Genomic DNA, 25,873 nt, shown 5'->3' on the forward strand with positions numbered 1-25,873 from the left:
CTTGGAATGAATGGAGTGAAGACCAATTAGATCAATTCAAAAAAAAATATCAGTTTAATGAAAAAACCTTCATAAGAAACCTACTATGTGCAAGTCACAAAGTACAAAGGAGTCCTAAAACCCTCGTAGACTAAATGTTCATCTCATAGACCGAGAGGGAGACGGCCCCTTAGGGGCTATTGAGTCCAGCCCCATCATTTCACAGACAAGCTCTAGAGAGGGCAAATTTAACGACTTACTCAAAATAAAGGAGGGAACAGTAGCAGGGCCAGGGTCTAGAACCCAGATCCTTTGACTCCAGCCACAAGAAGGAGGACCAGGGGAGCTACAAGGAGGGGAGGCTGTGCTTGCAGAATGGGTTGACCCCATAGTTTCTTCTTACCTTCCCCACCCCAGTATGAAGAGGTCCCATTTTGATGACCACAGGAAATGTTGGGCTTGTGAACTGAAAGACACAAAAGTAAGTTTCTTGTTAGTCCGTCCATCAGTGAGTCTCATAGTAATAGTGTGTGGTATGGAATAATAGACAAAATTTTCTGGGAATATGCAGCCATAAAGTGAGAGAGCTCACAAGCCCCCATCGGTGTGTTTCCTTTTCTTGTCAGCCAGAGAAACCAACAGCATCAAAATGTTAGGCTTTTGTGCTATATTTTGGCCAGTGAAGAACATTTAGGCATTTATTTTTTCACAACCCTATGAGGTAGGTATTACTGGTACTGTGATTCCCATTCAGTCAGTCACTCACACATATATTGTGCTCTTGATATGTGCTGAGAACTGGGCATACAAAAATGCAAAAGATGACCCTCGCTAGGGAGAAACTCATAGTCTCATGGGGGAAGCAACATGCAAACAACTATGTACAAACAAGCTATAGGCAAGATAAATAGGAAATAATCAATAGAAGGACTTACTAGCATTGATAATTGAAAATCAATAGCATATTTCCTGAAAGGAAGGTAAGCATGAAAGGGCATTGGGAAAGGCTTCTAGTAGAAGGTAGGATTTTAGCTGGGACTTGGAGGAAGTCAGGAAAGCCAGGAGGTAGGGATGAGGAGGGAAAGCATTTTAGGTAGGGGGCACAGTCAGAGAAAGTACCTGGAGTCTGGAAATAAGAGTCTTGAGAGTAGAAAAATACAGAGTCAGTTGTCTCTGGGTCAAAGAGTGGGAGGATGGGGGCAGGCCAGGAAGTGCTCAGAGAAATTAAATGACTTTCCCAGAGTCACTCAGCTAGAAAGAGTTCATCTAGTTGTATGTTTAGAGCCTTTCCTTCCATGTTGCTGCTGAACCATCCTACGTAGCTTGTCTCCCTTACTCAGAGCATGAACTTCTCCAGAGCAAGGATGGGACTTTATTTCTATTTGTAATCTGGGCACTTAGCTCTCCTTCCTTCCTCTTTTTCCTTCCTCTTTTTCTCCCTCTTTTCCACCCTTTATTCCTCCAAGTGCAGAACTATAATTGTTAAATGACTTTGCTAGACACAGTGGTTCCTAGGTAGCTTGGTGGTGCAGTGGCGTGCATTATGGACTTGGAGTCAGGCTGACTTGAGTTTGAATCTTATCTCAGACACTTACTAGAGGTGTGATCCTGGCCAGGCAAGTCACTTAAATCCTCTTAGTCTTGCTCCCTGTCTGTAAAAAGGGGATAATAGTAACACCTACCTCCCAGGCTTGTTGGATAGATCAAATGAAATGTTTAAAGTACTTAGTAAACCTTCAAGTGCTATAAAATGCATCCTCACCCTCATTGGGTGTATTATCACTCCATGTTATTGTTCAGTCTGACTCTTTGTGACCTCAATGGACAGTATGTCCAAATGGTTTGCCATTTCCTTCTCCAGGGGATTAAGGCAAACAGAACTTAAGTATAAGAAGTTAAGTGACTTGCTCAAGGTCACACAGTTAGCGAGTGCTTGAGGAGGGATTTGAACTCAGGCTTTCCTGCCTCCAGAACCTCTCTATGCACTGTGGCCCCCAAGCCGTCTCCCTATGCCTCTGTACTGCCCCTTTAAATCTATTACACCACAGCAGACACCCTCTCTATCTGTAAAGATCATCAATTCACCCCCAGTCATTAGGGACGCTGTTGAAGGAAAAACCAGCCAACACACGATCTCCAAATTCTAATGAAACATCAATCCACGTCTTGTGTTCCAGCCTTTCTTTCCAGGGACTTGGAGCAGACATTCTCAGACTCAACCAGATGGTGTCTGAGCGAGGCGAGGAACAGGTGTGTTTATCTTTGCTTGAGAAAAGCAGGTTAGAGAAAGGTTAAGTGAGACACTGAAGGGAGCTCAGGCGTCCCCAGTTCCCCAGTCACTGCTTGGTCTTGCTTCTTGGCCACAGAGGCCAGGGGGAGCATCTCTCAGAGAGAGGGGATCTAAGAGCTAGGAGGATCCTTAGAGATGGGCGGAGGCAGCTGCCCTCCCCACCCCATTTTACAGAGGAGGAGGCAATGCTATCCAGGTACCACACAGTTAGTAATGAGCAGGATGACGATTCAAACCCAGGATCTCTGACCCCAGATACCAGGACACCTTTCTAAAACTAGGAACTTTGAGGAGAAACTGAATGGGAATGAAAGGCAAGAATAACTGTTGTTCAGTCGTGTCTGACTCTTCATGACTCTTTTTGAAGTTTTCTGGACAAAGATGCTGGAGTGGTTTGCCATTTCCTTCTCTAGCTCATTTTACAGAGGAGGAAACTGAGGCAAACAGGAGTAAGTGACTTGCTCATAATCATGCAATCAGTATGTGTCTGAGGCATGATTTCAGCTAAGGTCTTCCTGGCTCTAGCCATCTAGTCAAGATGTATAAGAGGCAGGAATTTTTATCCATCTTAATTTATCTTTCAACGAACAAGCGAATTTGTTTCCTTTTTCCCTTATAAAAGAAAAACAGAGCCTTTCTAACAAATATACATAGCTAAGCAAAAGAAATTCCTACATTGGCTATGTCTCAATCACACATGCACACATCCATACATCCACACAAATGTATATGTACACATGTATATAATGTGTATGTGTATATACATATAACATATAATAACATATTCATATAGTAATCTAATATAGATCTATATAATATGTAGTATATGTAATATATAGGATGTATTATGGAATAGAAATAGTGTTATATATGAATACAATATAACACAACCATGATATATAGCACATATGCACATAATAGAGCACAATATACATGCTACCATATATAACATGTATCTAGATATGTATATGTGTACGTATTCACATGCCCAGGTGTGTTATGTGTATAAACATGTATGCACAACCCCCCCACCCTGACATATTCAGAAGAGTTGAAGTCAGATCTGTCTTCCTGTTCCCACAGCCAGCTCCCTATCTGTCCATCTGCTTTCTATCCTGAACGTTTTTACTGCTCAAACATCTCCGTCATTGGACAGCAGTCTGTGTCTGTGCTGTCTTTCCCTTAACCTCTGAAGGTGAAAATCTCTTCTGACCTGTCTGAGGTTCAGCTCAGAGCTACCTTGCCCTCTTGCTCCCCAAGTACCCCTGAACTCGTATTCTTTTAAAAAAGTCTTTCTGCAGAATGCAGTGGGGTAAGCCCGGATGTGGGAGTCAGGATGTCCCTAGCCTGTACTGGGAGCTAACTTGCTGTGTGACCTTGGGAGAGATGTTTAACCCTTCTGGTCCTTGGTTGACACATCCGTACATGGAGGCATGTCACTAGGCAACCTCCAAAGTTCCTTCCAACTCCAAGTAAATAAATGTTCATGGGGAGAGCCTTGTCGGTTTTCATCACTCACTCACTAGGTAGAACCACGTCTTATTTAGGTTTCTGACTCAGATGGGATGAACGTGCATGAAACTGGGGGCTCTCCTTTGAAGTTTGGGAGAGGTAGCTTTAGGACAAAAGGAAATCCGACTGTTCATGGTGGGGAGCGCCTGGGGAGAGAACCTTCTCTGGTCCCGACTGAGAATATAAATAAGTTCATGAAGGGATTAGATAAATTCGTGGGCGACAGATCAAATGAAATAAAAGCTAATATTGACAGTGTCCCAGCTGTGTGGGAGGCACCATGAAGGCACTGCTGGGGACGGGAAGGAGGATGAGACACAGGAAACAGCGTGGGTTCTGACCTCCTCTGATGTTTGTGTGACCTTGGACAAGTCACTCATGTGACTTCTCTGGGCCTCAGTTTCCTCATCTGTAAAATGAGGGGCTTGGATTACATGACCTCTGAGGCCCCCTCTGGCTCTAAATCAGGGTTCTTAACCTTTTTTTTTGATATGGATCCCCTTCAGTCATCCAGTGACATCTATTGAGAATTATATTTTAACTTGTATAAAGTGAAACACATGGGATTACAAAGCCAAATAAACTGATATCTATGACTAGTTGATTTATATAAAAATCAGTTTATAAAAACTGATTTATGAAAAATCAATAATTTTTAACACTCATTGGCCCTTAATGTAGATCTGAGACTTACAAGGGAAGTGACTAAGTATCTATATGGTGCCTACTGTGTGTCTGGCACTGTGCTAAACACTTTAAAAATTATTTCATTTCATCCTTATAACAACCCTGAGAGGTGGATACTATTATTATTCCAATTTTATAGCTGAGAATACTGAGGTTGAAACTTGGTCAGGGTCCCTCAGTATCTGAGTAAGTGTTTGAGGCCAGGCCGAGCACTCTATGTACTGTACCCGGAACCCTGCCCAGTGTGAAATCTTCAGGAGGACTCGGGTTCTAGTTTTGTCTCTAGCCCATATTGGCCTGTGACTCCAACCAAGTTCTTGGATCTCTCAGTGCCTTGGGCAACCTGGAAGAGACTGTGCTGATTTGCTCTGGTGGACAGGATTTCCTTATACCAAAGAAATCCCAGGTCTGGATCAAAATTATAATACCCATAAAACCTGGAATTTATGCAGCGCTCTAAGGTTTTGCAAAGTACTTTGCATTATCTCATTTAGTTCACACTACGGCCCCATGGTTGCCATGGCAAAACTTTTATAGGTGAGGAAACTGAGGCTCAGACTGGGTTCATTTAGCTAGTAAGTGTAATGCAACCTCAGAACCCAATTCTTGCCTCCATGCCCAGCGATCTATCTTGCCCTCCTAATTATATGTTCAATTTTAAAACTGTGAGACATCTTTTTATTTATTCAACAGACATTCTCCCACAATTTATGAGAAAGAATCCAAGAATGGGAAGGGACCTCAGGGAGCATGAAGTCCAACTGGTATGTACATGAACAAGAATCCCTAATATGACAACTTGGATTTGGTGGCTCAGTCTTTGCCTTGAGGATTTCTAATGGGGGGATCCATTAGCTCTTGACTGACCTAGAGCTTACACTGGCCTCTTTGCTGCTCGCACCCAATGTTCCTAGTTCTGCCCTCTGAGGCCACGCAGATCAAACCTAATTCTTCTTCAAAGACAGCCTTAAAGATAGCAATCATTCCTCAAGACTTCTCTCCAGGCTGAATAGCCCCAGTCCTTGTAGCATACCATTATCTGGAAATTGAGGTCTTCATGGTCCTCATTGCTCTCCTCTGGTGTTTCTCCAGATTAGTAGACCCACTAAATCTCCTCCAGTTCTAATATGCTGTGTTCTAACCATTTTCATGGCATTTCCTGCTAATTAAACTCATTTCTCAAAAATAATACCTTGCACTCAGGAACACTACCACACACTATCAGGTAGAAATAGTGTCTTTGTACCACATGGTTTCTGTTGATGCTACTGGTACATCTTCAGCACTCTCTTTAGGGATGTGACATTGAAACCCTAGCTTAATAGTTAACTAATTTCTGTATTTGCTTGCTCCCTTTTCTTGTGTGGATGCTATTGGGGGCTCTAGATCACATACTAGAATTATAGTACATATGTAGAACTAGTGTATGTCATGCACTAGAACTGTGTCATCAAGGCTGCTAAATGGAAGAATTGCATCATGGAAGTTTACATGAGAACCCTTCATGCCTCAAGTTCATCTCAAGCTGGCTTAAGCATTCACAATAAGAAAACAAAGTGGATAAAAAATGAATGTTGACCAGACTGTTATATGGAGCTTTGTGGTTCAGGCATTTTTCAGTCATGTCTAACTCTTTGTGATCCTATTTGGGATTTTCTTGGGAAAGATGCTGGAGCAGTTTGCCATTTCCTTCTCCAACTCTTTTTACAGATGAGGAAACTGAGGCAGACAGGATTAAGTGACTTGCCCAGGGTCACACAGCTAGTAAGTGTCTGAGGCCAGATTTGGACTTGGGTCCTCCTGACTCCAGGCTTGGTGCTCTATCCATTCCATCATGGATATCTTTACGTATGGATACTTGTTGGATTAGCTGATAAATACGATTATGTAGCACTGTAGGCTGATGATGAACTGGGTCCCAAATTGAGTACTGGAAGCAGGATGGGCTACTTCACATTTGGGAAATCATTTTGTATTTCTGTTTTCTTGCTCTTTTCTTTTTTCAGAGGAGATTCAATCCCAAAGCTGATCAGCCTAGAAGGTTTAACCTGCTCTGTTTTTTCTGACCTGACCCAGTTTGACTCTCATTAGACAGCTTGATGGTCTCCCACTCTGAGGGGCTCACCATATGAGTACCCAACTTAATATGGACTTTAGCCCTACTGCAACTCAGAAATTTCCAAACTCAAGTGATCCACCAGCCTCAGTCACCCTTAGTAGCCAAGATGAGGGGTGTGTATCGCCATGTATTTTTTCTTTTTTTTGGTATGCTACTTTCAATAATTCCAAGCTTTTCACTGCTATTAAAGCCTACATCTTTAACCCAGTAGTCTCTCAACAATGCTATACGACTGTGAAATAGGAAACAATACAATTTGAAGAGAATGAAGGTCCTAAATAGTTTTGAAGTAGTGGAAAGATGGGGCAGCTAGGTAGTGTGGTGGATAGGGCTGTAGGCCTGGAATCAGAAAGACTTATCTTCCTGAGTTCAAATTTGACCTCAAACATTTACTAGCTGTGTGACCCTGGGCAAGTCACTTTATCCTGTTTGCCTCAGTTTCCTCATCTGTAAAATGAGCTGGAGAAGGAAATGGCAAAACACTCTAGTATCTTTGCCAAGAAAACCCCAAATAGGGTAATGAAGAGTCGAATATGACTGAATAACCCCAAGATGAGTGGAAAGATGTAGAGTATGTTATATGATAATGACAGGATGCATTTAAAAAGTGGAGACGTATAAACATTTAGACATATATGTCTAGAAATGGAGGTGGAGCAGTTTTACAGTGAAAATGAAAATGAACAGCTGGACTACCTGAATAAAATTTTGTTACCCATGAGATTTTTAAATTATAAGCAGAAAGCATCTGGAACATTGTGTAGAAGGATGGGGGAACGTGGACTCGTACAGGATATCACAATCATGACTGTTGAGTGATGACGGAGGAATCTCAGAATCGTTACTGTATCGGAAATGCATGTGAGACTGAACCTTTTCACACACTCACCTATATTTGAAAACTGGCCTCTTCCCACTGGGATAAGTAGTAAGGTCATCACGGAACAGAAAATGCAGGGGAAAGGAGATGTAGACTAAACACACACACAGCTCCCCTGGCTGTTGTCCCAGAATTCAGGATACTAAGAACCCAAATGAAACAGGGATACCTCAGGGAGAATTTTCAGGGAACTCAGACAATGGAACCACACCCTGCCCAAGCCCCAAAGGTTTACCTGAGTCTGAATCTCACTCTGTGAGATGCCAAAGTCATCCAAAGGCAACAAGATGGTGGCCAACTTTGTAATTCACAGAAGACACCACCCTCTCTCCAATCCATATGCTACCACCCTTGACTGATAAGAGAAAGGCCACAAGCGTCATCTGTGGATGGCTCTACTGGTTTTATGGCACTCTTACAAGCTGAAAAATAACATGGAGGAGTTGTTATCTGCATTCGTGGTGGGCATGCCCATTCTGATGTAATCACGGATCTGCTCGAGTTTCTGTTGCATCCAAACTGTTTGCCTGTTTTATGGGTTTGATCTTCGAATATGAATTGCAAACACTTGAAGGGTAAAGATCTTGTATTCATTCTACTTCTGTAACTCTCATGGTCTAGCACAAAGACCTGCAAAAAAGCAGAGGCCAAAATGGTAAAGATTTTTTGCTTGACTTATGACTGGAGTTTAGAAATGATAGCGCGATGGTCAGGATAAATGAATATATCTATTTGAATGCTTTATGCATATCTGTAGACATAAATATATACTTATTTTATATACACATTCAGTAATGGGAGGCTCATTCTCATAAAAGATAGACCATTTCACTTTGAAACCCCCTCATAGTTAAGCTTGATTCTGTTTTATTTTTTTATATCAAGAAAAGAGTTATAAAATTGTACATGAAGTAGGCTTTGGAGGATGGCAAAGATTTTAGCAATCATATTAAGGTTGGTCAATGGTGGAAGGGGCATTTTAGGCACATTACATGATATAATCAGAGTCATGGAAGTGGGAAAGGGCCTGGTCTCTTTCTGTTAGAATCCCATGCTCTTTTAATTATTGAGATTTAGCTCACATCTGACTTGTCTTCATTAACTGGACTCAATAAATATTCTGCTAATTTTAACAGTGAAATAATATTGTAGTTTAATCCAAGAAACCTATTCTGGAGTCTTATTTTGTGCTCAGTCCTGTGCTCTGCATTGTAAGCCATTGGGGAAGAAATAAGAAGAAAAGAAGTTTAAGACATGGTGCCTACCTCAGTTAGCCTACGCTTACTTCAGTGGGGGAGGCAAGAACTTGGGTCTTCAGTATTTTGAAGGATAGTCTCAATCTCAGTAAGCTGATTGCTGTAATGAGGTAATAACAATAGGGGAGAAATCTTTTGGATCAAGGATCTGAAATTTTAGTCTGGAAATGGTATAGCTTCAGGTCATGGGATTGTAGATTTTATGGGATCTCAAAGGAACTCAGAGGCCTATTATACAGATGAGAAAATAGGGTCTCAGGAAGAGAAAGGCCTCATCCAAGCCTTTAGGAAGGAGCATGAGCTTAGAACTGGAAGAGAGTTGAGACACCAGCCAGTCCAACCACTTCTCTGGACCATCTCCTGTACATGACCAATGCTATCCCTCCATGTTTTTCCTTTCACCGTTCTCTATGGCTGAAATGCTTTTTCTCCTTATCTCTCTCCCTGTTCAATCCTTTCTCATTCTTTAAAGCCCAGTTAAAATGCCCCTTCATCCAGGAAGCCATCCCTGTGAATTCATATGAGCTGGTAGCAAGTATCTTAAAGTGGGTGGAGCCAGGAGAGAGGGTAAGTTAATCAACTGGCAAGTTAATCACACAGCTTCCCAGGCAGGATGGGGAAGCCAGTCCACCTTTCTGAACGTTTCTATCTCATCCCCATTGCTCCTCCTTCCTTCTGATTCCATTCCAAGAGCTCTTGCTCTCAGGAGTTACTCCATAAACAGTGGTATGGAAGATGCCAGCTACTCCCAGCTCACAGACAGGTCAGGCAAGAGAAAAAACATTTTGTCGGCTAGTTTCTCTTTTCCCTTCCCAACAATGGCTTTATTTAGTTCCCTAGGGAATCCTGGAGGCTGGGAGCCAGTCTCTTACTAACTCCCAGTCTCCAAACATATACCCTCTTGCCTTTGAGTTCAGTGACATGATTCTTCCTGTTAGGATGGGGCGGGAAAAAATTATTTAATAAGGAAGACCACCCTGATGGTCAGAATTTTAAGCAGCAAGGGGTGCTGATGTCCAGGAGGAGAATATACTCTCATCCCCACGCCTTGCCACCATCATTTCAGTAGGGTACAACTACCCCTTGGTTTTACTAGGGGATGGGATAACCCTTTCCCATTGCCATTGAGCTAGGTAAGGCTCTAATGAGGAGTCATCTACTAAAAAAGCACCCAAGAACAAGTGAAATAATTTCTGTGGGTGTTATCAGAAGAAGCAATTTTCCTTGGGGGCTAGGGTCTTCATTGGAGGACTTCAGGCAGTGGATGGATGACTGCATGGTGGGTAGGTTTTGAAGAGTATTTTCATTGATTCATTCATGATTCAACAAGCATTAAGCACCCACTGTTTACCAGACATTATTCTAGATGTTGTTCAGCTATTTTGATTGTCTGACTCTTTGTGACACTTTGTGGGGTTTCCTTGGCCTCAGAGATACTGGAGGAGGTTGCCATTTTCTTCTCCAGCTCATTTTACAGATTAGGAAACTGAGACAAGCAGGGTTAGGTGAACTGCTAAGGGTCACACAGTTAATAAATGTCTGAGATTGGATTTGAACTCAAGTCTTCCTGATTCCAGACCTGGCATTTTATTTGCGGTGCCACCTAGCTGCCCTACCATGCTAGGTTTTTAGATACAAATACAAAAATTAAACTGTCGTTGACCTCAAGGAGCTTAACTTCTTCTTGATGGGAACAACATGATCTCAGAGAAGTGTAACAGGGAGGGATTACACTCCCACCTCAATTAATATCATCACAGAAGGTATGCTGAGGCAGCTAGGTGGCCTGGTAGACAGAGATCTGGGCCTGGAGTCAGGAAACCTTGAGTTCAAATCCAGCCTCAGACTTTTCTTAGCTATGTGCTCTGGGTAAGTCACTTAACCTCTCTCTTCCTTAGTTTTCTCAGCTTCAAAATGAAGTTAATAATAGCTCCTGCCTCCCAGAATGGTTGGGAGTGTCAAATGGGATATTTATAAAAGTGTATAGTATAGTATGTAAATGTTAGCTATTTATGTTCTCATTATATTATATTATGTTCTCAATAAAATTCTCATTAATTGATCACAGCAGAAACAAGATGTAAGTAAGTTCTTTATACATTTTGAGGGGATTCTAGGGCTTTGCCATTGAATGAAAAACAGATAATGCCACACAGAAACATCTTGACGTTGATAGAGAAGATCAAGTCACAACTCTTGGGCTACATATAAAGACATTAAGTCCATTTAAAGCCAGCTAGTGAAGCAGTGAACCCATCATAGTACTGGAAGAATTCTAGTACAAAGGATTCTATTTTGACAGTTGGAGCTAAAACCCTAGAAGTAATTGGCTTGGAGGTGGGAGAAGAGGCAGTGTCATTAGAGAGACTGAACCAATGGCAGGTAGTGAATCCACATGGTTCTCCTACCTGTCTGACTGCTCCTTCTCAGTCTCCTTTGCTGGGTGTCCATCCAGGTCATGCCCACTAATCATCAATATCCCCCTAGGCTCGGTTCTGGACTGCCTTCTCCTCCCTTTACGCTATTTCACTTGGTGATCTCTTTAGCTTCCATGGATTTCATTTTCTCTATGAAGTTGATCAATTTGATCAACCTGAACCTCTCTCCTGACCTCAAGGCTCGTGTCTCCAACTACCTATTGGACATCTTAAGCTCAACATGTCCCAAAATGAACTCATCCTCCCCCCAAACTCTCTCCTTTTCCTTATTTCGCTGTTGAAAGTACCACATGCCTCCCAGTCACCTAGGCTCACAACTTTGGCCTCAACTCTTAACTATGTTTTAGCCCCCATATTTCATCCATTGTTAAGTTCCACCTTCATTACATGCCCCTTCTTGTATGTGCCCATTCTCTTTCCTTTGACAACAAATGTACTTATATAGAATGAGAAGGTATGGAGGTGGGAGGTAGAATTTGGGGTACAGGGCACTGATAGGAGGCAAACTCAGATGATGTAGTAAGAATGATGCAGTAAGCTGGAGTCAGATGGTCAAGGGCTTTAAATGACATAGAAGTTTTATATTATGTCCTAGAGGCAATAGGTAGCCACTGCTGCTTTTTGACCTGGAGAGTGACATACTTTGTGGTACTTTCTGAAAACCACTTTGGCCACTGTGTGGAGGACAGATTGAAGAGGCTGGAGGCCAGTAGGCCAGTTAGAAGGCTGTTGCAGTAGTCTAGGTTAGAGGTGGAGAGAGGTAGTAGACTAGAGGGTTTGAGGTAGGTAGAATCCACAATATTTGTCCAATGATTGGTTACAAGATAGCTCCAAGGTTGAAGACTTGGTTGACTGGAAGGATGGTAGTAACCCCAAGACTAGGTGATCTCTGAGATTCTGTGATTTTGTGACAAGCCAAATCATTCATTCATTCCACAAAAGTTTATTAATTACTTACACTCTGCCAGAGTGATGCAATGAATAGAATGCTAGATCTGAAGTTAGGAAGACTCTTAAAATCTGGCCTCAGACACTTCCTAGTGACCCTGAGCAAGTCACTCAACCCTGTTTGCCTCAGTTACCTCATTTGTAAAATGAGCTGGAGAAAGAAATGGCAAACCACTCCAGTATCTTTGTCAAGAAAACCCCCCAAAACAGGGTCACAGAGTTGGATGTGACTGAAAAATGATTGAATGACAAACACTTCCAGAATAGGGAGATAGAAAGGTACAGAAGACTTGATCCTTGCCCTCAAAATAAACATAGATAAATATATAGAGATAGATAAATAGATAAATATAATAGATTAAGTTCATAGGTATCAGCTTGTTAGTATGTTAAAATGTGTTTTATAGATAAGTATAATAGATATCTATATAGATCTATAAAAATATAGATTCACATAATGTCTAAAAGTGCTGGAAGATCAGATGAATGAAGGCATTTTACCTGGGCCTATGATCATGGATCATGTTATTTCATGATCAACAGACATTTATCAAACTAGATACTATATGTAAAACCCTCTGCATATCTTATAACAATATATAACTGTTAGCTATCATCTTATTTGATCTAATTCAGTCCAACATACATTGATGGAACATTTACTAGAAATAATGAAGTAAAAAAACAAAACAATCTCTGCATTTTTCTAGGCTACAACATGTACCCAGAGGAATAAATAGAAGGTAAATTCAAGACAGAGAAGATGCTAACAGCTGGGGGGATTGGGAAAAGCCAATCAGTACCTTTGATATTTTGTTCTCCACTCCTCTGGGATCTTCCATCTGCCCTGTCTCTGTACCCTCCAGACCCCAAAGAACTGCTCTCTGACATTCTGATGCACTCTAAAGATGCCTGGGTCTTGCCACCTGTCCCACTGCTGCACCTTTCAAACTTGGAACTTATCCATCCTTCCCTCTCCCTGTTAGGATGTAAGTTCCACAACATCAGGGACTTTCTCATTTTTTCTATCATATTCTCAGTGCCTGGCATATTGTTGGCATGATGTCTGGAGCATAGTAGACTCTTAATAAAGCTCATTGACTGACTGGCCCATGGTGAGCTATACTAATAAAATGTTTTTTCATTCATCTGTAAAATAAGGGTTTGTTTTCATTTTTAACTTTGAATCCCTAATATGTCTTGTACTTCCTGGTACAGGGTACCTGGTACTACGTTTAATAATTGCTTATTGGTGGACTGATTAGGGAATCATCATTTATAACACCCATGTTTTCTGCTTGAGAGAATTAGACTAGATGACCCCGATGTAATCTCCTAGCTTTTGATCTATGATCCTATGAGTCATTGATTGGCAGGGATGGTTGGGTGGGGGGCCACACATACAATAGCTGCCCATGGGTCTGAGGACTGGTTCAAAGATCTCTGACTTCACAGGTCCCTCCTTTATCCCTTCCCCTTCCCCTATCTGATTCTTAGTTACTCTTGGAAAAATACTTGTGGCGTGTTTAGAAAAACAAGACTTCATGCCACCCTCCCCCTCCCTCCAGAGTCCTTTCATTTTTTTCCTCACATTTCCTGTTTCCTTGAGAAAGCGGAATTGTCAGAAATAAACAACAGATTGGATGACAGTGATGTGCTGGCCAGCATATTCTTCTCCTTCTCCTCCTGGGTTAGGTTTTTTAACACAGGACATGATTTGCCTGCCAATGGAACGCTTCCATTGTCCTTCTGTGCCATACTGACAATATAGGCTAATGGTACCCAGGACACCCGGGGCTACGGCAAGTAATGTGTCCAGTGGAGGCTTGTTGAAGGGTTCGGATGGCTAACTTGATTTCAAAACAGTGCCCACCCCCTGCTCAACCCTAGAAATTAAATTAGAATTCATTTCCTGTTGTAGCACCTTAATTTCTTTTGCTGAGGATGCATTGAGGTAATATATTTTAAGGGATTTGCCACCTGGGGGTGAAATCAGTCAGTCAGTCCCCAAGCATTTACCTGGGAATGCACATATAAAGAATGAAACACATTTTAAGATACTAACGAGTTCTTAATCTGGTATCTGTCAACTTAAAAATGATATTTGATAATGACATTTCAATATAACTAGTTTCCTTTATAATCCTAAGTATTTTGTTTTCTGCATACATTATTTTGAAAAGTCAGTCAGTAAGAATTTATTAGATGCCTATTATGTGCCAGACAGTAGTCTGGCAGTACAGAGGATAGAACAACAGGTTTGAAGGCAGCAAGACTCATCTTTCTGATTTCAAATCTGGCGACCCTAAGCAAGTCACTTAACCGTCTTTACCTCAGTTTCCTCATCTGAAAAATGAGCTGGAGAAGGAAATGGCACTCCAATATCTTTACCAAGAAAACCCCAAATGGAGTCATCAAGAGTCAAAACAACTAAACCCACTCAATATGTGCCAGGCAGTCTACTAAGTACTGGGGAGTACAAAGAAAGACCAAAGATAATCAGCCTCAGCCCTTAAGGAGTTCTCACTCTACTGGGGGGAAACACCATGAAAACAGTCACATAAGAAAAAGCTCTATGCAGAGTAAATCGCACATAGTTAACAGAGGGGAAGGCTTCAGTATTAAGAGAAAACAGAAAGGCTTCCTTTTTGTTCAAGATGTTTAATGGGGACTTGGAAAAAACCAGACAGCCAAAGGGGCTGTCATCACACACATAAGAGATGAAAAACTCCTGCACTATATAAATGAGTAAATGAATCCATAAATGAATGAAAACATATTGAGTAAGCTTATTTGGAGCCTGGCACTAAGCTTGATGGACTGATTTTCTTAGCCATAAAATGTGGACAACAATGCAGTAGTTTTAAAAGTCCCTATCTCCCATGGCTGTTAAGAAAATCAAATGAGATAATGCATGTAAAATACCTTGCAAATCTTAAACCTTATAGAAATGTTGGTTATCATTATTTATTATTGTTAATAATAATTAATGTGTACGTGCACATGTGTAGAGGAGCCGAAGGAAGTAATACTACTCCCAAATCAAAACATCCCTCTCATCTCCTTTTATTAGAATGTAAGTCCTGCTTTTGCAGGTGTATCCCCAGCACTTTGTCCCATGCTGGGCACATGGTAGGTATTTAATAAATGCCTTTTTCCATTTATTCATTCATTTCAAAAAATAGTTTGGATACATAACATGAAGACTTACAGGAAGAGGAGCTGAAGGGGGTGTGATTAGATGTCTTTAAGAATTAAAGGGCTGTTATGTAGATTAGGGAATAGATTTATTTGGCATGTCCTCCACCATTAAAAGCAGTTGTGGAGGTTCTGACTTGGTAGAAGGGAAAACTTTCAACAGCTGGAGTTGTCTAAAAATACAGTGGTTGAGGATGGAGCAATGGGTGTAACTCTTCTCTGGAGGCTTTCAAATAAAGGATCGATGACTGACTGTTGGATTTGTTATGGAAGGGATTCCTGTTTGATTCCTTCACTCATTTAAAAAAGCAGTTATTAAGCACCTGTTATATTCCTCCAGGGACAGATGTAAAGACAAAAACAGGGACATCCCTGCCTAAATGGAGCTTGCCTGACATTGTTGAGTACACAGATAGGAAAAATATACAATTTTATATCATAGCCCTTGCTATGACTCTCCCATCTGTACTTCTGGCTTGTCAAAGGCAAGATGAAACCCATCTCCACAGTAGTATTAGAAGTCTCCCAGATGAGCAACAGAAATGCATATTCCCTTAAGGAAACTGGGCACTAATCTACTGGCTATTCTCTGTTGCACCAATCTATTACAGTTCATTTAAGAATGGCTGCCATGATTTTGCAGTCCCAAGGAATCGTGAGCCCAGAGACACATAAGGCCTGTAACCATCTCTTTAAAAGCTGGCCTCCTTCATGGTAGTTGTAGCAGGTCAAATTTTATTGTCTTTGGCCAAAGGCCGTTGTGAGATTTATGGAGTATGTATGGTGAGATCGTCAAAATGATTTAGAGGGAGTTTCGGAGTATGAAGATGTGACATTTCATGGGGATGGTAATTTCATAAAAGGAATCCTCAGACCAATCTATCAAGAAAATTTAATGGGAATGTCCAAAATGACTTGAGCTCTGAATTCTGAATTGCAAAGTGGTCAGTGCAGAGGGAGTCTATGCTGGACAGTAAGTAACTAACTTACTAGAATTGACACTGAGTGAGTGCTAATTAGAAGAGACCCTAGGAATTTTTGTCACAGACCTAGCCACACAGGGCAGGGTAAGGATTCTTAGAGGTCATCTGGTTCAACACTCTGATTTTACAGATGAGGAAACTGAGGTCCAGAGAAGGGAAGTAACATGGGTCATAGATTTAGAGCTAGAAGGAACTTTGGAGGCCATCTCAAAATTTTATAGATAAGTCTTAGGGCCATTGTATCCTCCATCTGGAGCTGGAAAGAACCTCATGGACAATCCAGTTCAACCTCTTTATGCAGAAGAAAAGTGAGTCCGGGAGACTCATGCAGTACCTGGCACACAGCAGACACGTAATAATTACTTGTTGATGATGTGTTTATGACTTAACTGTCTGTTTCCTAAGGTCACAAGGGTTGCATGCATCAGAGGTAAGATTTGAACTCAGGTCCTCTGAATCCAGAATGAATGTGCTTTCCACAAATATGGTTTCCCCTAGAATGGATAAATCTGATGATGTCTGCCTTTGATGGTGACAGTGAGCCTGGTCTGGGTAGTAAGTGCATGCTGCATAAGTAAGCAAGGTTGGAGAGTCTGAGAGTTGGAAGGAAGGCAGAGTGATAGAGCAGAAAAATTAAGAAGGCATGGTCCAGTCCTAGCTCCTCTGAGTTCTAGTTGTGGGACTTTGTTTAGACTTCTCCTCATCTGTAAAATGAAGGATTAACTTAGATTCCCATTCTCAATCTAGGAACCTATGACCTAGGGCAAGTCACTTAACATTCTTAGGCCTCAATTTCCTCATCTGTAAAATGAAGGGATTAGCTTTAGATGCCTCCCTGACATCCCTTCCCATTCTGAATGAATTCAAAGACCATCTAAGTAAACTGAGACCCGAGCTTCTACAAGATCCCCAAAGTAGCCTTCATAATTTCTTAGGTGCCTTCTTGCTAGAAATCTGTGGTTCTCTGACATGAATCTGAGCATGCGATCTTTTCTTCTGCATAAGAATTAGAGATTAGGATGGATGAGCACTTGTACTTGACGTGAAATATGTAGATGACATTCAGTCTCTAGAATTCTCTGGAGAGTTTTCCATCACATAATGTATCCTAGGCTTAGGTATCTTTTAATCTAAGCAACCTAGACAGCTAGGTGGTGCAATGGTTAGGGCACTAGGCTTGGAGTCAGGAAGGCCTGAATTCAAATCTGGTCTCAGACACTTACTATGTGACCCTGGGCAAGTCACTTCATCCTGTTTGCCTCAGTTTTTTCTTTGTAAAATGAGCTAGAGAAGGAAATAACAAAGCACTCCAGTATCTCTGCCAAGAAAACACCAAATTCAGTCACAAAGAGTCAGACATGACTGAACAATAACAATTTTAATAACCTCCAGGTAACTGTAAGCATCAGAGGACTTAAATGCTGGAAGGACTCTTGGAAATCATCTTGTCCATTTTACAGATGAGAAAACAGAGGCTCACCAAAGTCACACCAGCTGTAAGTGGTAGGGTTAGGTTTCAAATTCAGATCCTCTGATTCATAACGCAGGGGACTTTCCACTCCATCGTGCTACCTCATCTTGGAGAGCACCTATCCCTGCAACCTCTCTATTTCCCAAGTATTCCTCTAAATCAAGGGCTGCTAGTAGATGTCTGAACCTTTCCCAAGAGATGGGCAAGCTCAGTTGCCTTTATCTCCTCCTTTCCAAGGTTTGCTGGGATTCCAATGAGGAGGGAGGAGAAGGCAGAGTTAGTATCATATCCCCTGAATCCATTAGGAATTTCCTTGTGGCTGCCCCTTATACTTTTAAATTAAGCTTTAACCCAGCAGTAGAAAGGCATGGGTTTAAATCCTTCCTACTTGTGTGATCTTGTACAAATCACCTCTGTGGGTCTCATTTCCTCATTTGTAAAATGATGAGATTGAGCTAGAGGGTCTCTGAGGTGCCTTTCAATTCCAAATCTATTACACATTTAAAATAGTTAATAATAAGAAATTGCCAATCAATTATTGGAAACAGTGAAGCAGGGATAAATGAGCTGGTTCAAGCCTGACTCAGAGTATGGGTTATTATATGTTCTGCTCTCCTCAGTTACTTGACTCTAAAATAATTTCTGAATACTGCAGATTCTAGGGTGAGATGCTAATTCTGCCAACCAATGTTGGAGTCAATCGGTATTAGGGAGGGGCAAATTGAAAAATTAAGCTGCTTCTTATGCTTTGAACATGAAGGATAATTATTTGTGAGTTTGAGTCATCAAAACACCTTGTTCCATAACAATTCATAAAATTACAGAATATTGGGTTGCAAGGGGACTGTAATTAAATCACCCAGTCCAACTCTACTCTTTGATGAAGAAACTGAGTCTATTAAGGGACTTTAATCTAGACCAGTCCTTCCATTTTATAGAGGAGGATCTGGAGCCCTAGAGATGTGAAATGAGTTAGAATCTTGTTATTCAGTTGTTTTAGTCATGCCCGACCCATTGTGGGGGTTTTCTTGGCAGAGACACTGGAGAGGTTTGCCATTTCCTTCTCCAGCTCATTTTATAGATGAGGAAACTGAGACAAAAAGAATTGGGTCATACAGCTAAGTAAGTGTCTAAATTGGAATTTGAACTCAAGAAGATGAGTCTTCCTGATTCTAAGCCCTATCCACTGTCACCTGAATGTCTAATTTAGAATCACAGGAGTCAGAATAAAGAGCCAAAAGAGATGCCAAACAAAATGAGTCTTTTGGTCGCTTCTAGCTCTAGCTCTAGGATCTTGTGAATCTATGATCCCTGGTCTGGGAGTTAAGTGCTGTTAGCACAGCTGAAAAGGCAGAGCAATTGGGCCATAGAGACAGAAAGAAGTCTATGTGACCTATAGTTCCTTTATGGTGTACCAGCATCTCACTGAAGCTTTAGTCTAGCCATTTAAGCATGTCAACTCAACAAACATTTAATAAATACTAGGTGCTAAGAAGAGGAAGATGAAAATGAAGCTACCCTTGTTCTCAAGGGACTTACAATACAAGGTACATCAAATGCACAAATAGGACATATATAGGCATAGTGATTGGAGGGAAGAGAGAGCATTGATAATTAAGGGGAAGGACCTACATAAGGTGGGATTTGGTCTGAGTCTTGAAGGAGAACATGGGATTATTTTGGCAACTATGTGAAGACAGGCTTGGAGAAAAAAGAGACTTCTCCCTCCTTGTCCCCCCTTCCAGAGTAGAAAATGTTTGAGAAGACCTCCGAGCATGATAGTCAGGTGGTAAGGATAGAGGGACCTGAGAATCACAGGCAACTGGTGTCTTAGTAGCAAGAGCAGTGACTCTGGAGTCAGAAGCTGGGGGTCCAAACCTGTCTTTAATGCTCACCACTTATGTAACTTAGAACAAGTGACTTCATCTCTCTGGGCCTCAGTTTCCCCATCTGTAAAATCAGAGTGGGTTTTTTTTTCTTGATAATTACTCAGTGGAAGGCTCTTAATCTTTCTGGGGAGAGTTGGACCCCTTTAACAGTGTGATGAAGCCTATGGAACTCTTTTCAGAATCGTGTTTTTAAATGTATAAAACGAAATATATAAAATTATAAAGGAAACCAGTTACATTGGAAAATGGTCACCAAAAAATATATGTATGTGTGCATATATATGTATGTGTGTATATATATTATATATATGCATGTGTATGTATGTATATGTATATGTATATATGCATGTATATGTATATATAGATATGTATGTATATGTATATGTATATATATATATATATATATATATATGTATATATACCCAAGTTCCTAAATTCCAGGTTGAGAACCCTCTCTCTAACATCTCAATCTTTGATCCTGCAACTTTTTCCTGGGTTTAGACATCCTTCACTGGAAATGGGTACTCAAACATAGAAGAATTCCAGGTCTTTATTTAGGAGATAGAAAATCTGGCATTGGGGCAAGAGTAAGGTCCAGAATGTGAGGCTTTGTTTTGTTTGGTTCTGAATATTTATTACAAGGGATTTTTTCCTTCTTTTTCTAATTTTTGGGAGGAAGAGATAGGAAGGAAGAAATTAAATGCCTGTTAACCAAAAAAGAAAATTTTATAAATAAGTCCTAGGACAATTAGTGGTTTTATTAGTGGAAGAGAGTGGGAGAAAAATAATCCCAGGGGATGCAGTCTGTTCATAAGCATGGAAGCACCTCAATTCCCTACCTCCCCCTCTACTCCATGACCACCACTCCCCAAGTCTTTCTTGGCTGTGTGATCAGAGAAACCTGGACTTCTTCCATTCCAAATGATTTTTAAAAAGAAATTTAAATGTTCTCAAATTAGTTAAATGAACCGGGGCAATGTTCACTTTTTTCCCCACCTCCTTCCCATTTGAAAATGTGCGGAATGCTAAGAGCTTTGGACAGAATGTTCAGTTTGCTTTGTAGAACAACGGAGGCCTTTAGTTGCCCAGCTTGTGAATAGCTCAGCAGACAGGGCAATCCGCATCCCAGACACTGATACCAAGTGGTCCACAAGTCATGAGCAGGGGCCCCAAAGACAGACCCACATGCTAAGTCCTCTATGGGCCAGAGCCAGGACCCTCCCCAGGAAAGGACCTGCCTTCTGGCTTCCTAAGACACAAAGCTGGCTGTTGAAGGCCAGGTCCTCTGGAATGATCCCCCTAGATCTGGACAGTTGCCTAGGGATGGAGTTATCTGGGAACCAGACCCAAGTTAAGCTTCCCCAAAGCTGCCTTTTTCTTCCACCTTAGAGAATTGTAAAAATGAGCAGATCCTTGGTAAATTAACACATCGATAGAGAGCTTTCACATTGACAGATTTTATCTATCTCATTTGATCTGGGAACAGTGAGGAGGAATTGATGCTACTGTCACCCTCATTTTATAGTGGAGGAAACTGAGGTAAAGTGACCTGCCCAACGTCCACAGTAAGTGTCTGAAACCAAATTTGAATTCAGGGTCTCCCTGACTCCAGGCCCAGTGCTCTGTCTACTGCATCACCTAGCTGCGCAAATACTAAGTCCAGTCCTCCCAGGGATGGGAAACCTTTGACTTTGAGGTCACGTAGGGCCTTCTAGGTCCTTGGGTGTGGCGTTTTGACTGAGTCCAAATTTTATAGAGCAAATCCTTTTAAGTAGATTTGTTCTGTGAAGTTTGAATTCAATCAAAGGGCTACATCTGAGGACCTAGAGGGCTACATGTGGCCTACAGGTTCTCCATCTTGCCCCCAAGCCTCCAGTTCCTTCAAATGCTTCTCGCATGATGGAATCTAGCTGAGGGACCCTGGGCAAGTCACTTAACCCTGTTTGTCTCAGTTTCCTCATCTATGAAATGAGCTGGAGAAGGAAATGGCAAACTGCTCCAGTGTCTCTGCCAAGAAAACCTCAAATGGAGTCTGAAAAGACTGAACAACTACCATTTTTCCACCTGTCTTTGTAACCCCAGCACCAAGTCATTTGTGTGATATAGCTACTTAAGTGTTGTTCTGTTGTTTTGGTCATGTCCAACTCTTGGAGACCCCATCTGAGGTTTTCTTGGCAGAGACAACTGGAATGGTTTGCCTCCTTAACAAACCCTTTTCAGATCGAATTAATTTGAGTTGAACTGGAGTCTGGAAGTCCTAGGTTCTTCAGATATTTCTGTTCTCTAGGTAAATCCCTTAACCTCTCTGAGCCTCAGTTGCCTTATCTATAAAATGGGGATAATGATGCCTATGTCACAAGGTTGCCATGAAACTCAAGTGAGATCATGTACACAAAGTACTTTGCAAATTTTAAGTCCTAAATAAAGGCCAGTTATCATTTGAAGAAGACTTAGGGGGAATACGTCTTGAAGGAACTCCTTTACTCCATCAGTTTACCTTTCTAGCCTCAGATAAAGTCCCATCTTTTGCAAGAACCCCCTCCCCAGCCCCCCCTTAATTCTGGTGCCTTCCCTGTGTTGGTTATCCAAATGATCGTGACTCTGTCTTTCATGTGCTCCCCGACCCCGTTAAGTTATGAGCGCCTTGAGAGCAGGGACTGGCTATCTTTCCCCTTTCTTTGTATCCCAGGGCTTAGCACCATGCCTAGGCATTGTTACACATACCCTGTTGACCGAATTAAGTTTGTTACATGCAAAGCTCTGTGCAATACATAAAGGGAGGTAGAAAATGAAAACAGGATCCCTGTCCTTACAGAGCCTAAAATCTATCAGAAGTCAGGACACATTCACAAATAGACTATACCATGCAATAACATATATACACACATATAAATATATATACATACACATATATGTACATGTATCTATAACAACTGTTGCTCTTTCCCTCCCAGCTTGATTTACTTGGAGGGTCATTCCTTGGTTACTTTTTAAAGAGGCCTATTCACTGAATGGGCGTCACCTCACTTTAAGTGAGTACCTTAAAAGGCTTTGGCCTAAAAGGCCCAGGTCTCCCATTGCATCCTGGGCCATCTCCAGTCATCCTGATGGTCACTGGATCCAGATGGCTCTGGAGGAGAAGTGAGGCTGGTGACCTTGCACAGTCCTCCCTCCCTCAAAACAAAGTCAAGTACAAGTCAAGTCATCATTTCTCTGATGTCATGGTCTTCTTCAAAAATGAAGGAAGAACACAAAATAACACACCCAATAAAGGTAATAGAGAGTCCCTGGACTTCATTGAGAAGAAGAGGGACATAGTTGGACCTGAATATTAGGAATATCACTTTGGCAGTTTTGTGGAGAACAGATTAGAAAGAGAAGAGACTTGAGACAACAAGTTCCATTCAGAGGCTATGGCATTAACCTAGATGAGAGATAATAAGGCCCTGAACTAGGGTGGGGGCTCTGTACATTGGTTATGAAAGAGGTAGAAGCAGAATCAATCAGATTTGGCAGCTGGGTGGATCTGCAGGGCTTAGAGAAAAGAAGAGTTGAAATTTATTCCAAGGGTGAAGGAGGACTTGAGGGTCACTCTAAGCAGGAAGGAGGAGTTGAGGTTTGATTCCAAGATGGGAATATGGGTGACTGGAAGGATGATGGCACCTTTATTAGGAAAAAGAAAGGACAGTTAGGAAGACCTCATGGGAAACATAATAACATTTGTTTTGAACGTTGAAATTGAGATACCTATGGAACATCCAACTGCAAATATTTAATAGGCAAGTTGGTGATGTGGGTCTGGTGCACAGGAGAGAGACTAGCATTGGGAGTCATCTGGTCATGGAACCCATAGGAGTTGGTGACTTCACCAGGAGAGGGAATGTAGCAGAAAATGAGAAGAGGGTTCAGGACTGAGTCTTGCAGAGCATCTTTACAATGTAGATGATCTCTCAGTGGAGATTAAGAGTCTAGCAGAGTCCTAGGAGAACTAGGAGAGCTCGATGCTACTAAAACCCAGAGAGGAAAAATATCTAGAAGCAAAGTAATCAAAGTGTCCAGGGCAGCAAAAAGGTAGAGGAGGATGAAATTGTGAAAAGTAACTTTGGAGAGGGTGGGTAGCACCTTGGATTGATTGTTGGACTTGGAGTCAGGAAGACCCAAGTTCAAATCCTGCCTTAGGCACTTACTAGCTATTTGTTCCTGGGCAAAAGTCACCTAACCTTTTTGTCCTCAATTTCCTCATCTGTAAAATGGGGATAATAATGGCAACCTGTTTCTCCGTGTTATTCTAAGAATCAAATGAGAGTATGTAACGTTTGCAAATCAAACTATGTTTATACAAACTACATTATCTATCCATTGCACAAAGTTCTAATAGTCAGATCTCAGGAATTAGCCAGACTGATTGGAGGGGGGGTAAAACTGTGGATTGCAGGGCTTCTCTCCCTCTTTGTCAATCCTGTGACACGTAAGGTCCCTACTTAGGACTGAAGGAGGATGAGGATACAGGTGGAGATGTCAGTCTAGCAAGTGTGTCCAGAATGTAGAGGGGGGGGTGTTTCCATGCTGATGCTGAATGCCAAGACATGGGGGCCATGGTCAAAGACAGGGAGGAAGATAACAGCTTGTGAGTGTGTAGTAGGTCTAGGAACCTAGGCACTCAAGCCTGATTCAGGTACCAGAAAACCTCAGGAGGTCCAGTGACTCCAGCTGGAAGTCTGTAATTGGTCACGGGCTTAGAAATTGGAGGAAGCTGAGAGCCCCTGGGACTGACAACAGAGGACCCCAAATTAGTTCTGAGAAGAAGCAGGATTCCACAGGAAGCTGATGGAGCTTTATCATACCTTGAGGATGTCTGGGCTTTGTCCTTCATGGTTTCTCTGCCAGTCTCCCCCGATAGATTCTTTAAGAAATCCCCAGCTGAAATGAGTGATGGGTAAGTTTCTGGGGGCAAGACTTTACTTCTGTCTTGTCCCCTCATTTCCTCTGCTTGCTCCTTGAGTAACAGCATATGAGGGTGGGGTGAGTGTATAAACATGGGCTCTTAGAGCAGTCTGACAAAACAAGCCTGGGGCTGCACAGCTGGGATGGATTAACCCAACTTTGTAAATAGCTTTCCAAAATCATTAGGCTGGAAAAGTTCTATTTGGCTTGCAAAATGAGCACTGGCCCCACCTGTATCCCTTAGGCCCCTCTGTGCCCCCCTTCCCTATCCTTCTTTTTTATCCCGGGTCCTTTCCACATCTTCCTACAGCTCCCTGGTGCCCAGATGGAGAGATCGCAGGCAGTTATCTATGGCAAACACACTCAGGATCTTGTCCATCTGGGCCCCCATGCTGACCCCCAACTGATTCCCAAGGAGACTAAACCGAACAGAGTGACAGAGGAGATTAGGTGTTCTTATTCCAGGCTGATAGGTTTTTATTCTGCCTCCTGCGTGTTTTCTGTCGGGCCTGTCATTCATTATTTGGGGCCCTGGGCCTCGGGGTCAGGTTTTGTCTTTGGGTCACATTGAATGAGTGATGAGGTCAGACCCATCCACTTACTTAGACTGCTGAAAAGGTGGACAGTTGGGAAGTGCAGATGGATAACAAATTAGCAGCAGACTGCTTGTAGAGAATCCTGGAGGGGGCCTAGAACATGGAATGGCAAAACTGGAAGGTTCCCTAGAACATAGAATGTCAGAGCTGGAACAAGTTTTTGAATATGTAATTCAAGAGCTTGGAGGAGTCTTAGAATAAAGAATGTCAAAGTTGTGAGGGATTTTAGGGCAGTGAAGGTCAGAGCTAGAAAGGACCACAGAACAGGGAATGTCAGAACTGGGAGGGGCCTTAGAGTACAGCCTATTAGAGCTGGAAGAGGCCTTAAAATATGGAATTTCACAACTGGGAAGGATCTTAGAACACAGAACACCACAATTAGGAGGGGCCTTAGAACACATAATGTGATAGCTAAGTAGAACCTTAGAACAGAGAATTTTAGAGCTGGAAGGAACCTTAGAACCTTAGAACATGTAATATTAGCATTGAGAAGGTCCTTGGAATATTTGAATGCCAGAGCTATGAGGGACCTTGGGACACAGAATTCCAGACCTTAGAATCTTAAATGTCATAGTTGGTAGAGCCCCTTAAAACATGAAATATGAGAGCGAGGTAGAACCATGTTAGGAATGTTAAAGCTGGGAGAGTCTTTACATAGAAATGATCAAGGCTAAAGTAACTTA

General features: G+C 41.8%; 1 long non-coding RNA gene across 2 annotated transcripts; it reads right to left on the reverse strand.

Moving 5' to 3' along the window:
- On the reverse strand, positions 1-24,720 carry LOC140534630 (uncharacterized). Of its 2 annotated transcripts, none has more exons than XR_011977401.1 (3): positions 24,495-24,720; positions 7,703-8,097; positions 1-445 (listed from the first exon to the last, which is right to left on the reverse strand). It is a non-coding gene; the product is annotated as an uncharacterized lncRNA (long non-coding RNA). The 2 variants fall into 2 exon arrangements; XR_011977402.1 differs by lacking the exon at positions 24,495-24,720 and adding an exon at positions 22,691-22,776.
- Positions 24,721-25,873: the final 1,153 nt, after the last annotated feature.

This window comes from Notamacropus eugenii, chromosome 3 (assembly GCF_028372415.1).
Source record: "Notamacropus eugenii isolate mMacEug1 chromosome 3, mMacEug1.pri_v2, whole genome shotgun sequence".
NCBI lineage: Eukaryota > Metazoa > Chordata > Mammalia > Diprotodontia > Macropodidae > Notamacropus > Notamacropus eugenii.